The sequence below is a fragment of the Chinchilla lanigera genome, unplaced genomic scaffold (assembly GCF_000276665.1).
Source record: "Chinchilla lanigera isolate Chin_1 unplaced genomic scaffold, ChiLan1.0 scaffold00072, whole genome shotgun sequence".
In the NCBI taxonomy this organism is placed as follows: Eukaryota; Metazoa; Chordata; class Mammalia; order Rodentia; family Chinchillidae; genus Chinchilla; species Chinchilla lanigera.
The window spans coordinates 604,654-611,712 of NW_004955473.1; the positions used below are offsets into that span (position 1 = coordinate 604,654).

The 7,059-nt window shown below is 36.2% G+C and overlaps 1 pseudogene; it reads right to left on the reverse strand.

The window, feature by feature from the left end:
• Positions 1–2,992: 2,992 nt before the first annotated feature.
• LOC102024789 lies at positions 2,993–3,177 on the reverse strand (annotated as a pseudogene).
• Between the last annotated feature and the right edge of the window lie 3,882 nt (positions 3,178–7,059).

Here is a 7,059-nt window from a genome sequence, read left to right on the forward strand (position 1 = left end):
CTTTTATGATTGTAGGTCTATTCAGATTTGAAATTTTCTCCAGTACCTATATAGTGTTTTTTCAGTAATTTGCCCATTGCATTTGAGTTATCCAATTTGTTAATATCTAGTTCTTTAGAATATCCTCTTATAATACTTTTAATATCTGCATGATTAGTAATAATGACTGCTCTATCATCCTTGCTTTTAGCAAATTGAGATTTTTCTCTTTTTCCCTTGGCCAATTTAAACAAATGTTCTCCAATTTTCTTGATCTTTTCAAGGAGCCAATTATTTTTCACATTGAGACAGAGACTCACTAAGTGACTAAGCTACCCAGGCTGTGCTTGAATATGTTATGAGCTTGGCTGCCTTAGCCTCCTGGTGTGTGCTGGGGTTGCAGATGTGTGCCACCATGCCTGTCTCCAGAAACTGATTTTTGTTTTCATTGATTCTATGTTCATTTGTTATTCTCTATTTCATTAATTTCTCCTAAATTGTTTATTATTTTATACTAATTACTTTGCGTTTAGTTTTCTAGTTTCTTAAGGTGGAAGGTTATTCATTTGAATCTTTTAAATTTTTAATTAATTAAATTAATTAAATTTGTAGTGCTCAGGACCAAACCTAGGGCCTCACACATACAGGCAAATACTTCATTAATGAGCTATATCCTAGTTGAATGATCTTTATTAATGCACGTGTTTATAGCTATAATTTTTCCTGTAAATGCAACTTTACTGTATCCTATAATTTTAATATGCTGTGTCCACATTTTTCTCTTCCTCCTTACATTTATTTATTTATTTATTTATTTGCACATGTCTGCAACACATAATGACTGTTGTGGGTATTTGATACATGTACATGACACATCTTAATTCTTTTTCATGTCCGCTATCCCTTATACTCCTTCCCGACTCTCTACATCTCCTGGTCCCCTTCCCATCTGCAAAAAATCTATCTCTGCATTTCCTTTCATCTGTCATTTATTTTGCTCTTTATTTATACTTTGGATTTCTCATATGAGAGAAGTCACACAGTATTTAAGCTTGTATTTCTGATTTATTTCACGTAACATTATGTGTTCAGGTGCATTCATTTTCCTACAAATAACTCAAGTTTATCCTTCTTCATAGCAGCGTAGTATTATGTTGTGTATAAATACATTTTCTTTATAAATTTGTCTGGTGATTTTGTACATATACGTAACACATATTTTTTCCTTTCTTTCCCCTTTTCCTCCCATCCCTCCTTGCTGCTTCCAAATCTGGTTCCCCTTCACATTTTTATTTCCATTTCTCTTCAGTTCTCCTTTTAATAACATTCCCTCCCTCCCACACCCTCCATCTCTTGTTCTCCTTGCCATTTGAAAAAGATTTCCTTACTTCCTGTTATCTAGCTTTTACTTCTCTTTATATTTGTTCTTTATTTATATTTTACTTTGTTCTATATTTATTTGCTTCTGTGTCTGATTTATTTCACTTGACATTATGGTCTCAAGGTGAATCCACTTATTTACAAATGCCTCAACTTATTCTTCTTTATAACATAGTAGTACTCCATTGTGTATAAATATCACATTTTCTTTATCCATTCATTTATTAATAGGCTATGGGCTGTTTCCAAGATTTACAGTATAAATTATACTATATAGACCAGCCATGGTGGCGCATGCCTGTAATCCCAGCACTCGGGAGGTTGAGGCAGGAGCATCGCTGTGAGATTGAGGCCCGCCTGGGCTACAAAGTGAGTTTAAGGCCAGCCTGAGCTGCAAAGTGAAACCCTGTCTCAAAAGGGCAAAATAAATAAATTAATTAGTAATAAATAAATAAATAATACTATATAAACATGGGTATGCATGTATCTCTGTAATATGATGTTTTTCACACTTTGGGACAGATATCTAGAAGGGGAAGAGCTGGGTCAAATGGAATTTTTATTTTTAGTTCTTTGAGAATTCTCCATATTAATATCTATAATGGCTGCATTGGCTTACATTCCCAACAAAAATGTAGAAGGGATCCTTTTTCACCATAGCCATGCAAGCAGTTGTTATTTTATTTCTTGATGATGGCCATCCTTCCTTACATAAGGTTAAATCTTAGTGTTGTATTAAATTGCATTTGCCTAATTGCCAGAAATGTTGAACATTTTTTCATATGCTTACTGGATATTTGTACTTCTTCCTCTGAGAAGTGCCTATTCATTTCATCTGTCTATTTTTCATTTTTTTATTACTAGGGGGTCTAACTTTTTGAATTGTTTATATATTTTACATATTAGTCCTCTGTGTGAGGAAGAGATGGTAACATTTTTTTCTCCATTTTGTAGGCTGTCTCTTCATTCTGTTGGCTGTTACCTTTGTTGTTCAGAAGTCTTTTAATTTGATGTAGTCCCACTTGCTGATTCCTGCTAATACTCTTTGTACCATTGGAATTCTTTTCAGAAAGTCTTTACTTACTGCAATGAGTTTAAGAGCTTTATCTATTTTATCTTCCAGTAGGTTAAGTGTTTCTGTTTTAATATTTAGATCTTTAATTCATTTTGAGTTTAGTGTAGTACACGGTGAGAGATATGGGTGCAGCTTCAATCTCCTGCATGTGGACAGCCAGTTTTCCCAGCATCATTTGCTAAGAGGCTATCTTTGCTCTGGTATGTTTTTGACCTGTTTGTTGAAGATCAAGTAGCTAAATTTGTCTTGGGTTGTTTCTGCATCCTCTATTCTGTTCCATTTATCCACATGTCTGCTTTTATGCTGATACCATGCCATTTTGAAAATCACTGTAGCCTTGTATTATAATCTCATTTTTTAAAGGTTTCAAATATTTATTATTGATCTATCAGTACTGATCACAGAAAAGAGATTAAGATTCCTAATTAAGCATGTTCCACTGTCCAGCTAATGGTATTTTTTAAGCTTGATATGGTGATACTGTCTTGACCATGACAAAGAGGGTATCAACTTGTGATCTCTGAGATGGTAAATGTGCTGCAGCTCACGTGGAACTCCTTACAGTCCCAGCTTGGTCCTCCTCCAGTGTCTCCTCTTAGAGCTGTACCTGACTTTATTACCGGTCTTCATCCGAATTGACTGAGGAATGGGATAATTCTGCTTTTGCTTCTTGGCCAGGAATCGTTTGATTCTGAAAGTCTTGTGAGACGACATGGTTAGGCTCAGAGGCAGGAGCACTTTTTTTTTCCATGATCACAGAAACCGAAACCTGAGGCAGAAGTGAAGCTTGCAGCACGCAGCCTGTCAGTGGATCTGTATTATAATTTCAAGGTAGATATTGTGATGCCTCCTGATTTGCTCTTGTTATCCAGGATTGCTTTTTAAAAATTCTGATTTTATATACATTTTACGATTGTTTTCTCTGGTTCTGTGAGAGCTTCTGTGTGTATTTTGATTGGGACTGCATTAAATCTATATTTCTGTTTTGAAGGAATAACCATTTTGACAATATTAGTTCTGCCACTCCAGGAAGTTAGGGAATGGCATCAACTTACCCAAACTCTGTAGTGTTGTCTTGCATTTTAAAATTCTATACATATCAATACAGGCTTAGTGACTATAAATTCATTCAGATTTTGTTTATCTGACGTGTTTATAACATCGTCATGTTAAAGATTTTTTTTTTACTCTTTATGGACTTTTATTTTTGTGGTCTCTTTTTTGCATTATAGTGTCCTTCCTTTGGGTACTAGCTTCACTGTTTCTGTTGAGAAGTCAGGTTTGGGTTTTTTTATTTGTTTATTTTTATTTGTTAGTACACGTTTGCAGTACATAGCACTTACATTCCTTGTGTGGGGCGGCACATATGTACGACACGGCCCAGTTCTTTTTTCATCTCCTTTCCCCCTCTGCCCTCCATATTTCTTGATCTCCTTCCCATTGGAGAAAGATCTATCTCTCTATTTCCTATTTTCTTTCTTTTATTTTGCTCCTAATCTACACATTGTTTTTTTAAACCAGCAAATATTATTTCCAAAATGTATAATTAAAGTGACATAGTGCTTACACTCCTATGTACCACAACTTTGGAACTGGTACTTTTCATTCAAAATGTGTTACTAGTTATAAATGAACTCAATATTTAATGTCTGAATTTTTATAAAATGTATAATATGTTACATTGATTAGGCATCCTGTAGCACTACACTTCCATTTATAGAAATTTGAATTTATAAGTTCATTTCTTAATGTTCTCCAAAGTGATACTACAAGTGTACCATATATCTTTATATGTACTGTTATGCATTTGTGTGTACTTAGATATCATTCAGGTTTTGTTTAAATGCCTTCATCTGACCTCAGAGGTAATTTGAACTCCCTCTTACCCAGGAATCCTCATGCCCTGTGTGTGACCATCTAACAATGATTGTTCTTTTGTCAGTATGTACAATAAAGATTAGTGAAGCTGACTCAAATTGTTAATTTTCTTAGACAGCATCTCACTACACAGTTCAAGATAGCCTTGAATTTACTCTGTAGCCCAGTTGGCTTCAGACTCACAAGAATCTTCCTGCCTCAACTTCCAAAGCACTGGGATTGCAGGTGTGCATTGCCATGTTTGGCTTTCAAAATTTTCTTTGGATTAAAATAATGTTGTGGTAGAAGTTCTGATATTTTCTTTCAGCATTAAATGGAGTATTTTCACCTTGCCCAGATGTGTACATCTCATTTTGAGGATCCTTACTACACATTGTGCTGTGATGGTGATACATAGACAGCGGAGAGAAATATTCCACAAATAGAGAAAATGATAACCTACTTTCCTTTTCCCTTCTTCCTATCCCAACCCTAAAGGTTTCAATGTGGCCAAGAGAGAAGGAAACTTCCAATGCTGTTGTAGGTCCGTGCTAAAATTCTTCCCTGTCCTGAGAACAGAGAGAGAGAGCGCTTTAAATAAATCAAAGAGAAACTAGAAAGCCCCACCGCATCTTATATACCAAACTGAAACCATGTTGTTGCTCAGTGAATTGGACTGGAAACTTGGGGTGATGGACTGAGATGTTACTGAGAAATGTGCAGGCTGGAAAAGAGAAGTTCAACACAGTAGAACAGCAATGGCACTAAAAAACAAAATTCTAGGAAAACATGTTTATTTGGAGACATCAGAGGCATCCATGTACCAATTCAAATAACAGAGAGAGAAGAAACCATGGAGAAAACCAGGTCAGGCCAATGGAAGGAGGCATCGAAGTGGTGTCACTGAAGGGTGTGACACAGTTCTTCTAGGTAGACTGTGTGGACAGGCTTTCCAGGGCCAGGGTCAACCTGGCACAGATGAGTGAAGAGGCTCTGTCAACTCAAATTTCTGCATTCCTGGGTCTATTTGTACAGCCTGTCTTTTCCTCATGGAAGACTCAATACTTTTTAATTAAGCACTAGACATTGTACATAAAAATTATAGAGACTCTGACTCCTGCTCATGATCTTTTCCTTCAGTAAGTGTTCATCATTTTCTCGGAATTTTTTCTCTGCTAGGCAGATACAATGGGTGATTAATCAGAACAATAATGTTAACCCACAGAATGATCTCATTAAGGTAGAGTTTCAGTGGGTAACCCTTGGACTGTTTTGATTCTCCCTTGTTTTCAAAGCAGAACCCTCCAGGCCCCACAACATTTTCCAGACCCTCCTACAGAGGAATCCTTAATGTTGCTCTAGGCACAAGGAGATCCTAGATCCTTACATTTCCAGTTTTTCTTTTAGGTTTTTAACCTCCAATTCCACATACCATCCTCTTCACAGCTCTTTACACTTTAATTCTTTATATCCTCACCCAACTTACTCTCTAGTCTGCTTGCACAATCACTAAACAATAAAACATTTATCTCAACATGCTAGTCTCCTGCTTAAAAGCAAGCAATCACTCCCTCTAAACTTCCAAAGTGTAATCAATTTAATGTAGTTTACAAGGTCCTAGAAGACTGTGATCCAGCTTACTTTTTCCACCTCCAACAAGGGCACTCATCTACCTTCACCCTTACCCAGCCATACCACATTATTCATGTTCCCTGAAGCCATCCAGCTCTCTTTTTCTTCCTGGCCTTGAAAATGCTGGTTGCTCTGCTGTGAATCTTTTCCCCGCTCCTTTCTCCAGGCCTATCCTTAATCCTTTAAAATTCAGCCCCAGTGCAGTTTCCAGGAAGATTTCCATGGCATAGCCTTTTCTTCCTCTGCTTGTCCCACCATGCACCCTCCTTGGTTTTCTTCTCCTGAGCTTTCACAGAACTCAGTGTTTGCTCTTTTCATTGCACTTTTCATACTGCAGCAGAAACATCTTCTTAAACTATCTTTCTCAGACTACAAACTCCATGAGTACAAGAATTGTGTTCATCATGGATGCCGCCACACCTGTCCCCTGCTTTTGTGGTGCTCAGCATTTGCTGACTGAGTGAATGAGTGATTGAAAGCAAGACAGCAGCAACATATATAAGCAATGACAAATACGTAGAGGGTGGAGTGCCTAATTATGAATAGTGACAAGACAGAGCTCTGAATGATCTGAAACTTGCAATAAATGCTGAAAACCAAAAGACACTTAGAGAATTTATTTAGAGCATCTGGAGGAAGAAGATTAAGAAGGATATATGCATTGTTTAGGGATGGTGATACAATTTGATGGGTCCCAAACAGAAGGGACAATTCTTTTTTTTTTGGTTTTTATTTTTTCATTAGTACATGTTTCTATGTACTAATAAATGTTTATTTATTCTATGTACTAATAAATGTTTTTATTTTTTCATTAGTACATGTTTCTATGTACTAATAAATACTTTCCTTGGAGAGTTGGTACATGTCCATGACACATCTTAATTCTTTTTTCATCCCATTCCACTGCCCCTCTCCCTCCCTTCATCTCTTAACCTCCTTCCCATATGAGAATCCATCTCCCTACTTGTTATCTATCCTTTATGTTGTTCTTTTTAAAATTTATTTTAAAAATAAAAGAAGGAAAACATGTTAACAAACAGACATCTGTTTACAAAATAGTATAAGAACAATACAAGCAATACAGAGTTAAAGACAAAGTGTTAGGAAATTAACAATGGCTGTTGTATGACGTATTG